The following is an 11,304-nucleotide window of genomic DNA, read 5'->3' on the forward strand; positions in this document are numbered from 1 at the left end:
CCCGTTTCCTGAGTCTGTTTTTTGCCTGTGTTCTGTCCTGGAGTGTTTTTTCCGGCGTCCTGGAACGCACCCTGTCTGGTTGCCGGGCAATGTAGCCAGTTGGGAGTTCTGATTACCCGCACCTGTATGCCATCAGCTATCTGCACACCTGGTCCTGATCATCATCTCTCCTCTTCATAAGCCCGGACCTGACATCCATTCCCTGCCGGATCGTTAGCCATGAACAGTGTGTTGTGACATAGTATCAGCCTCAAGTCGGATAGAATTTGTTTTGTTGTTTTTTACGTATTGCTTGCCTTAAACTTACCCCTGTTTGTTCTGTCTTCAGTTACTCACCCGGATCAGTTACCCCATTCCTGCCTAGTCGTCGGAGGATTCCGCTACCCCATTGGATCCACCTATTTACTCCCATCAACTCACCACCGCTGCCCGCTACGCCACCTGGATATATCTACCCATTCACATTCACTTGTAAATAAATACTCACCTTTTTCCTACTCTCCTTGTCCTAGTCTGCTTCTGGGTTCGATTTTGAAAGAATGTGACAGAACAATCCGGCCAAGGATGAACCCAGCGGACCTGGACTCTGTTTGCCATGCCATTACCCAGCAGGGGAAGACATTGGGACAACACAAGACGGCGCTACAGGAGATAGCGGGTTCAATCCAGAACTTATCTGCTAGCTTGACACAAATCCAGGATCAGCTCGGTTTGCCGGCGATTCATTCACCACCTGTTTCACCCATCTCACCTGCCGTGTCTGGTGCGGTTTCCTTCCGTGAACCCAAGGTACCGACGCCTGATAAATATGAAGGGGATTTGGGAAGATGCTGTTCGTTTCTTATGCAGTGTGGGTTAGTGTTTGATCTGCAGCCCCATTCTTACGCCACTGACAAGGCTAGGATAGCCTTTGTTATTGAACTGCTGCGTGGAAGAGCTCTGGAATGGGCTTCAGCCGTTTGGGAACGACAGGAGACCTGCATGGCTTCATACCAGGAGTTCACGGGAGAGATGAGAAAGCTTTTGACCATCCAGTCCGAGGTAAGGACGCAGCTAAACGTTTGTTCACTCTTCGCCAAGGAGCTCGCAGTGTGGCAGACTTTATGATCGAGTTCAGGACATTGTCTGTGGAGAGTGGTTGGAATGAGGAGTCACTACAAGCGGCTTTTACCAGGGGTTGTCGGAGCAACTCAAGGACGAGCTGATATCCTATCCAGAGCCTAGTGACCTAGCCAGCTTGGTCACTTTATCTATTCGGTTAGATAATAGAGTCCGAGAGAGAAGGAGGGAGAAGCAGTGGGGCCCATCCAATCAATCAGCAACTCGATTACCATTCCGTTCAGGAAGTGAACCAGAACATATTGATCATTATTCCCCACACGGGATTAGTGGAGGGTCTTGCCACCAGATCCTGAACCAATGCAAGTGGGGTGACACAGGCTAACTAAGGAGGAGCGCCAACGTAGACGTGAGACCAACAACTGTGGTAGCTCGGGACATTACATCTCCGCTTGTCCACAGCGCCCGTTAAACTGCCCGGCTCGCTAGTTTTGGGAGGAATTTTAGCGAGCCAGTTTCAACCTCTCAAAGATCCTGTCAGACCCCGTTTTCCTGCGACCCTTATGAATAAGGATCAGAGCTTAGAGATGAACGCTTTTATCGATTCAGGTGCCGATGGCAGCTTTATTGATGCTGACTTGGTGGAACAGCTGGGGCTTTCCAAGGAGCAATTGCCGGAAGCCATAGAAGCAACCACTCTGAACGGCAGTAGTCTGGCACGGATCACTATGAGGACTGAACCGGTTAAGATGTTGTTGTCGGGGAATCATTCAGAGTTTCTCCTTCATTCTGTCCTCACCCCATGTTCCTCTGGTTCTTGGTTACCCCTGGCTGAAGGAACACAATCCCTCGTTTGATTGGGTGACGGGTAAGGTAACTAGTTGGAGCATTGATTGTCATGTTTCCAGTCAGGTCAGTGACTCTGCTCCTCCTGATTTGTCCCTGGTTCCAGAAACATATCACGAGTTGGGTGAAGTATTCAGTAAACAGAAGGCTCTGTCCCTTCCTCCCCACCGACCTTATGACTGTGCGATTAATCTGTTTCCTGGAGCTGCCTTTCCCAAGGGACGGTTATACAGTATCTCTCGACCTGAACGTGAGGCCTTGGAGACGTACATCAAGGAGTCTCTAGCTGCAGGTCTCATTCGGCCCTCGTCATCACCTCTGGGAGCAGGATTTTTTTTGTGAACAAGAAGGATGGCTCTCTTCGACCGTGTATTGATTATCGGGGTTTGAATGATATTACGGTCAAGAACAAGTATCCCCTGCCCTTGATGAGCTCGGCTTTCGATTCTTTACAGGGTGCTACGGTTTTTACGAAGCTTGATTTACGTAATGCTTATCATTTGGTTCGGATCAAAGAGGGGGACGAGTGGTTGACTGGGTTCAATACTCCGATGGGACATTTCGAGTACCAGGTGATGCCGTTTGGACTGACCAACGCTCCTGCTGTGTTCCAAAGTATGGTGAATGACGTTCTGAGAGATATGATTGGTATTTTTGTGTTCGTTTACCTGGATGATATCCTCATCTTCTCGAAGGAGCTTTCTAGCCACGTTCAGCATGTCAAGCAGGTCCTGCAGCGGTTATTGGAGAACCGTCTGTTCGTGAAGGCTGAGAAGTGTGATTTTCACGCCCACACGACGTCCTTCCTCAGGGACATCATCTCCAGGGGAGAGATCAAGATGGACCAAGAGAAGGTTCGGGCGGTTCGGGATTGGGTCCAGCCCGGTACGAGATTGCAGCTCCAGAGATTCCTGGGGTTTGCACATTTTTATCGGAGGTTTATCCGTGATTACAGCCGGTTGGCCGCCCCTTTAACTGTACTGGACGTCTTGCACCAGAAAGTTATGTTGGTCTCCTGAGGCAGACCGAGCATTTCTAGATTTGAAGAGTCGATTCACCAACGCCCGATTCTTTCTCAACCTGACACTTCCCGTCAGTTCGTTGTGGAGGTGGATGCGTCTGATGTGGGGTGGCGCCATCCTGTCCCAGTGTAGCTCCACTGACGGTAAACTCCATCCCTGCGCCTTCTACTCTTGTCGTCTTTCTCCAGCTGAAAGAAACTACGATGTGGGTAACCGGGAGCTTCTCGCTGTGAAGCTTGCCTTGGAGGAGTGGCGTCACTGGTTGGAGGGAGCGGAGCAACCGTTTGTGGTCTGGACTGACCACAAGAATCTGGCTTACGTGCAATCGGCTAAACGTCTCAACTCCCGTCAGGCCCGGTGGGCTTTGTTTTTTGGACGCTTCAATTTTTCCCTGACGTTCCGACCTGGGTCGAAGAACGGGAAGGCGGACGCCCTGTCCCGGATGTTCTCCAAGACGGAGGAGAGTGGGGCCAAGACTGAGACGATTCTTCCCCAGAACGTTGTCGTGGGAGCCGTTACATGGAGGATTGAGGAGGAGGTGATGGCGGCTCTTCGGACACAGCCCGGGCCCGGTAACGGTCCACCCGGTCGGTTGTTCGTGCCTGAGTCGATTCGTTCTGCTGTCCTTCAGTGGTCCCACGCCAGCAAGATAGCTTGTCACCCTGGTGATGCTCGGACTATGGCGCTACTGCGCAGACGATTTTGGAGGCCTGCCATGAGAGAAGATACCCGGAGGTTTGTTGCCGCTTGTCCTGTTTGTGCGCAGAATAAGAGTACCAATCGGGCCAGCTCTGGGCTTCTTCACACCCTCCCTACCTATTCCCCGGCGACCTTGGTCGCATCTGGCCCTGGATTTTGTCACGGTGTTGCCCTCTTCTGTTGGTAACACGGTTATTCTGACCATTGTGGATAGATTCAGCAAATTTTCCCACTTTGTTCCCCTCTCCAAGCTGCCTTCTGCCACTGAGACGTCCGAGATCCTGGTTAGGGAGGTGTTCAGGGTCCACGGGTTGCCCTGTGACATTGTTTCTGACCGTGGTCCTCAGTTTACCTCTGCTGTCTGGAAATCCTTCTGTTTGGCCATTGGCGCTACAGTCAGTCTCACATCTGGATTTCACCCCCAATCTAATGGTCAGGCGGAGAGAGCCAACCAGAAGATGGAGTCCACGCTGCGCTGTCTTGTTTCCTCTGATCCCACCTCTTGGTCCTCTCAATTACCCTGGGTCGAGTATGCTCATAATACTCTCCCTTCATCTGCCACTGGGATGTCTCCCTTCCAGTGCCTGTACGGTTACCAACCTCCCTTGTTTCCTTCTCAGGAGCGGGATCTCTCGGTTCCTTCTGTCCAGACCCACATTTGTCGTTGCCACCGCACCTGGCATCGGGCCAGGAAGGCCCTCCTTAAGGTTTCTGACCGGTATCAGATCCAGGCGAATCGTCGCCGTATTCCTGCCCCCGCTTATACCGTCGGAGATAGGGTTTGGTTGGCTACACGGGATCTTCCTCTATGGACTGAGTTGAGGAAACTGTCACCGAAGTTCATTGGTCCGTTTGTAGTGGAGAAGATCATTAATCCTGTTGTGGTCCGACTCAAGTTGCCTGCTACACTAAGAGTACATCCCACCTTTCATGTCTCCTGCCTCAAGCCGGTTCTCCTCAGTCCTCTGTTGCCCCCTCCTCCTCGTCCTCCTCCTCCTCGGATGATCGGAGGTGGTCCTGTCTACACGGTGCGCCGCATCATGGACTCCAGACGGCAGGGTCGAGGTTTCCAGTATTTAGTGGATTGGGAAGGATATGGTCCTGAGGAGAGGAGTTGGATTCCTCGGCGTCAGATCCTTGACGATGACCTGCTTCGTGACTTTTACCGCCTCCACCCTGGCGCTCCGGGTAGTCCGCCCGGTAGCGTTCGTCGGAGGGGGGGGTACTGTCACGAATCCTGTTTCCTGAGTCTGTTTTTTGCCTGTGTTCTGTCTTGGAGTGTTTTTTTCCGGCATCCTGGAACGCACCCTGTCTGGTTGCCGGGCAATGTAGCCAGTTGGGAGTTTTGATTACCCGCACCTGTATCCCATCAGCTATCTGCACACCTGGTCCTGATCATCATCTCTCCTCTTCGTAAGCCCGGACCTGACATCCATTCCCTGCCGGATCGTTAGCCATGAACAGTGTGTTGTGACATAGTATCAGCCTCAAGTCGGATAGAATTTGTTTTGTTGTTTTTTACGTATTGCTTGCCTTAAACTTACCCCTGTTTGTTCTGTCTTCAGTTACTCACCCGGATCAGTTACCCCATTCCTGCCTAGTCGTCGGAGGATTCCGCTACCCCATTGGATCCACCTATTTCACTTGTAAATAAATACTCACCTTCTTCCTACTCTCCTTGTCCTGGTCTGCTTCCGGGTTCGATTTTGAAAGAACGTGATAACTACTGTATATAGCTAACAACAACTAGCTAGCTAAGCTGACATTGGCTGGCTAGCTGAGTGGGAAAATGGAGGGAGAAGTCGAACAACCCGAGAACAGCAATCAACAACCACCGACCGACAGCTAGGGTTCATGCCAGAATCTTTTGAGGGTAAACGAAGGCAAATTGACTGCTTGGTTTGAACACTTTGAGTTAGCAGTGCAAGTGAATGGCTGGCTCTCTGCATCTTTCTTATGATTTTGCTGAAGGGAAATGTGCAGCGATTTTGCAGTACTTTCCCTCATGATACCAAGAATGATTACAACAGCTTGAAAGTGGCTTTGCAGCAGCATTTTAAGCCACTGGAGCATTCTGACTGAAATCATGCATTTTCTAAGGACAGAAAACAACGTGCGTGAGTGTATTCGTGACTTTGAACATGATTTAACTTAAGCAGGCTAGCTTCAAAGGCTGACAACGAGAGCACACGTGATTTGCTGCATGAGACCCTTTAATTACATACATTGGATACAGTGATCTTCGTATGCACCCGTGCAAGGCCGTGCCAAAAATGTTGGAAGAGGCAATTAGCATTGCTACAGAGCATGATCAGATAAGGCAGCTAGAATTACTGGAAAGCAAAGACACTACACACTACAAAGTGTGCAGTTAGTTTCAGAATGGGTGGCAAGGAATAAGTTAGTCATAAATATCTCAAACTTAAAGCATTGTATTTGAGACAAATCATTCATTAAACCTCAACTAAATCTTGTAATAAATCATGTGGAAATTGAGCAAGTTGAGATGACAAACTGCTAGGAACTAACCCTGAATTGTAAACTGTCATGGTCAAAACATTGATACAACAGTAGCTAAGATGGGGAGAAGTCTGTCCCCCCAAAAGGTGATGCTCTACCTTCTGAACAGCACTATAAACAAGGCAGGTCCTACAGGCTCTAGTTTTGTCGCACCTGGACTACTGTTCAGTCGTGTAGTCAGGTTCCACAAAGAGGGACTTAGAAAAATTGCAATTGGCTCAGAACAGTGCAGCACGACTGGCCCTTGGATTTACACAGAGAGCAAACAATAATATCTCTCCTGACTCAAAGTAGAGGAAATATTGACTTCATCACTACTTTTATTTATGAGAGGTATTGACATGTTGAAAGCACCGAGCTGTCTGTTTAAACAACTAGCACACAGCTCAGACACCCATGCATACCCCACAAATAAAATAAAATAAATGTTTATTTGTCACATACACATGGTTAGCAGATGTTAATGCGAGTGTAGCGAAATGCTTGTGCTTCTAGTTCCGACAATGCTACCAGAGGTCTCTTCACAAACCCTAAATCCAGAACAGACTATGGGAGGTGCACAGTACTACATAGAGTCATGACTACATGGAACTATATTCCACATCCGGTATCTGATGCAAGCAGTAGAATCCATATTTAAAAAACAAATACAAATCTAATTTTAATTGTCACATACATAGCAGATGTTAATGTGAGTGTAGCGAAATGCTTGTGCTTCTATTTCCGACAGTGCAGTAATATCTAACAAGTAATCTAACAAATTAACAACGACTACCTTATACACAAAATGTAAGGGGATGGAATAAGAATATCTCCAGATAAATATATGGATGTGCGATGGCTGTGTGGCATAGGCAAGATGCAATAAATGGTATAAAATACACTATACATATGTGAGATGAGTAACGTAGGATAAGTAAACATTATTAAAGTGCCATTATTTAAAGTGACTAGTGATACCATTATTAAATCCATTCATTGAAGTGGCCAGTGATTTGAGTCTGTATGTTGGCAGCAGCCTCTCTATGTTAGTGATGGCTGTTTAACAGTCTGATGGCCTTGAGATATAAGCTGTTTTTCAGTCTCTCGGTCCCAGCTTTGATGCACTGACCTCCTGCCTTCTGGATGATAGCGGGGTGAACAGACAGTGGCTCGAGTAGTTGTTGTCCTTGATGATTTTTTTGGCTTTCCTGTGACATCGGGTGCTCTGTAGGTGTCCTGGAGAGCAGGTAGTTTGCCCCCGGTGATGTACTGTGCAGACCACACCACCCTCTGGAGAGCCTTGCCGTTGTGGGCGGTGCAGTTGCCATACCCGACGGTGATACAGCCCAACAGGATGCTCTCAATTGTGCAACTGTAGAAGTTTGTGAGGGTTTTAGGTGACAAGCCAAGTTTCTTCAGCCTCCTGAGGTTGAAGAGGTGCTGTTCCGCCTTCTTCACCACACTGTCTGTGTGGGTGGACCATTTCAGTTTGTCTGTGATGTGTATGCCGTGGAACTTAAAACGTTCCACTTTCTCCACTACTGCCCTGTCAATGTGGATAGGGGGTGCTCCCTAGCTGTTTCCTGAAGTCCACGATCATCTCCTTTGTTTTGCTGATATTGAATGAGAGGTTGTTTTCCTGACACCACACTCCAAGGGCCCTCACCTCCGCCCTGTAGGCTGTCTCGTCATTGTTGGTAATCAAGCCTACCACTGTAGTGTCGTCTGCAAACTTGATGATTGAGTTGGAGTCATACATGACCACGCAGTTATGTGTGGACAGGGAGTACAGCAGAGGGCTGAGAACGCACCCTTGTGGGGCCCCAGTGTTCAGGATCAGCAGGGTGGAGATGTTGTTTCCTACCTTCACCACCTGGGGGTGGCCCATCAGAAAGTCCAGGACCCAGTTGCACAGGGCGGGGTCAAGACCCAGGGTCTCAAGCTTAATGATGAGTTTGGAGGGTACTGTGGTGTTGAATGCTGAGCTGTAGTCAATGAACAGCATTCTTACATAGGTATTCCTCTTGTCCAGATGGGATAGGGCATTGTGCAGTGTGGTGGCTATTGCATCGTCTCAGGACCTATTGGGGTGGTAAGCAAATTGGAGTGAGTCTAGATTATCAGGTAGGGTGGAGGTGATAGGATCCTTGACTAGTCTCTCAAAGCACTTTTACTCACGTCGGTCACGTTGAAGGAGAGCCCACAGTCTTTGGTACACCTTATGGAACAGTGGGGACTGTGAGGCAACACAAACATAGGCACAGACACATGCATATACACTCATGATAACATAAGCACTATACACACACTAACACATGGATTTTGTGTTGTAGATATGTGGTAGTGGAATATGGGCCTGAGGGCACACACTTAATGTGTTGTGAATTCTGTAGTGAATGTATTGTCAATGCATTTTAAAATGTATATGGTTACTGTACAGATTCCATGAGTATTTAAAAAACAAATATGTATCCATGTTATTAAACACAGGGTGTGTTTCAGTCTAAGAAGGGGATAATGTAATGTGTTTAGACATTTTAATGTCTCTCAGCCTGTCACACAATATTATGCAAATTAGTTGCTGTATGTGATGATGGGCGGTCACAGAGAGACGGTGTATAAGCTGTTATGCGAGTTGTCTGTGGAAGACACTAGATTGCTCCTATGAAGGTTCTAAGAATGAATTTAGCCTTAAGATGCTTTTGGGAAACCAGGCCCTGATTTCTGAGAACCAAGGTGGGAGACACCTAGCCCCTGCCCCTTATCTAAAACGTTTTGTAGGTGTTCTCTATGCATGCAGTAGATCCTGCACTGTGAAAATGTAACTTTAGTCAATGTTGTTGTTCTCTTCCCCTTCTGGCAGAAAAAGAACAAAGTAGAGACAGAAATAGAGGAGTGTATTCAGAAGCATGATGCTGACATGGGAGAGAAACAGGCGCCAGCCTTAAACCTAAAAAATCACAAGATCTCTCTCTCTCTCTCTCTCTCTCTCTCTCTCTCTCGCTCTCGCTCTCTCGTGTGGTCCCCCTGGAGGACATGACAGGGTTCTGTGAAGAGGAGGAGCTGAGGAAATGGTTCCAATCATTTTTTTTAAATCATTAACTTTTCCCATAGGGGATTGTAGAACCACTTCAAACGAGGTCTGTGTTTCATGTAGGCTTTCCCTGACGTAACATTTTGAGTAAACCTCTCTTGGAAAAGATTACTTTTATCAATATATTTGTCTCTATTTACTCTCAGATTTGAAAATGCTAATTAGAATCAAAGTAGATATCATGCAAGGCAAAAATCCATGCAAGCTCCTGCTCTTCATCTCGTCAGCTAGCTAGCTACTAGCTACTTTGATCCAAAACTAAAGATAAATTGAACATTTTTATTAACTGTTCCATATTTTAACACATTTTCACTGCTGTGTAAATCAATTCAGAGCAAACTTGTCTACTGCAGATTCAAAGCCAGATGAACTCTGCAGAATGTATCCATAATCATAAATGAATTAGCATATCTATTTGACAGGAATGCACCTAGTCACCCATCAATCACGTCAACACCTGAACTCCAACAATGTAAACAATGCATACATACAGTTGGGCAAAAAAAATATTTAGTCAGCCACCAATTGTGCAAGTTCTCCCTCTTAAAAAGATGAGAGAGGCCTGTAATTGTCATCATAGGTACACTTCAACTATGACTGATAAAGAAAATCCAGAAAATCACATTGTAGGATTTTTAATTAATTTATTTGCAAACTATGGTGGAAAATAAGTATTTGGTCACCTACAAACAAGCAAGATATATGGCTCTCACAGACCTGTAACTTCTTCTTTAAGAGGCTCCTCTGTCCTCCACTCGTTACCTGTATTAATGGCAACTGTTTGAACTTGTTATCAGTATAAAAGACACCTGTCCACAAACTCAAACAGTCACACTCCAAACTCCAATATGGCCAAGACCAAAGAGCTGTCAAAGGACACCAGAAACAAAATTGTAGACCTGCACCAGGCTGGGAAGACTGAATCTGCAATAGGTAAGCAGCTTGGTTTGAAGAAATCAACTGTGGGAGCAATTATTAGGAAATGGAAGACATACAAGACCACAGATAATCTCCCTCGATCTGGGGCTGCACGCAAGATCTCACCCCGTGGGGTCAAAATGATCATAAGAACGGTGAGCAAAAATACCAGAACCACACGGGGGGACCTAGTGAAAGACCTGCAGAGAGCTGGGACCAAAGTAACAAAGCCTACCATCAGCAAGGGCATTGAAGATGAAACGTGGCTGGGTCTTTCAGCATGACAATGATCCCAAACACACCGCCCGAGCAACAAAGGAGTGGCTTCGTAAGAAGCATTTCAAAGTCCTGGAGTGGCCTAGCCAGTCTCCAGATCTCAACCCCATAGAAAATCTTTGGAGGGAGTTGAAAGTCCGTGTTGCCCAGCAACAGCCCCAAAACATCACTGCTCTAGAGGAGATCTGCATGGAGGAATGGGCCAAAATAAAGAAACCGCCCAGGGATTTCACCACTTACAGAGTTTAATGGCTGTAATAGGAATGCTATTTTATTTTATTTTTATCAATTTTAGAATAAGGTTGTAACGTAACAAAATGTGGAAAAAGTCAAGGGTTCTAAATACTTTCAGAATGCACCGTATATACAGTACCAGTCAAAAGTTTGGACACACCTACTCATTCAAGGATTTGTCTTTATTTTTTACTATTTTATACATTGTAGAATAATAGTGAAGACATGAACAGTATGAAATAGCACATATGCAATCATGTAGTAAGCAAAAAATATTGAACAAATCAAAATATATTTTAGATTCTTCAAAGTAGCCACCCTTGTCTTTGCACACTATTGGCATTCTCTCAACCAGCTTCACCTGGAATGCTTTTCCAACAGTCTTGAAGTCTCATCCCAAATCAACAGTCTCATCCCAAACCATCACCCGTTGAGGTCGGGTGATTGTGGAGGCCAGGTCATCTGATGCAGCATACCATTATTCTCCTTCTTGGTCAAATAGCCCTTACACAGCCTGGAGGTGTGTTGGGTCATTGTCTTGTTGAAAAACAAATGATAGTCCCATTAAGCACAAACCAGATGGGATGGTATATCGGTGCAGAATGCTGTGGTAGGCATGCTGGTTAAGTGTGCCTTGAATTCAAAATAAATCAC

Source organism: Oncorhynchus keta, chromosome 14 (genome assembly GCF_023373465.1).
Source record: "Oncorhynchus keta strain PuntledgeMale-10-30-2019 chromosome 14, Oket_V2, whole genome shotgun sequence".
Taxonomy (NCBI): Eukaryota; Metazoa; Chordata; class Actinopteri; order Salmoniformes; family Salmonidae; genus Oncorhynchus; species Oncorhynchus keta.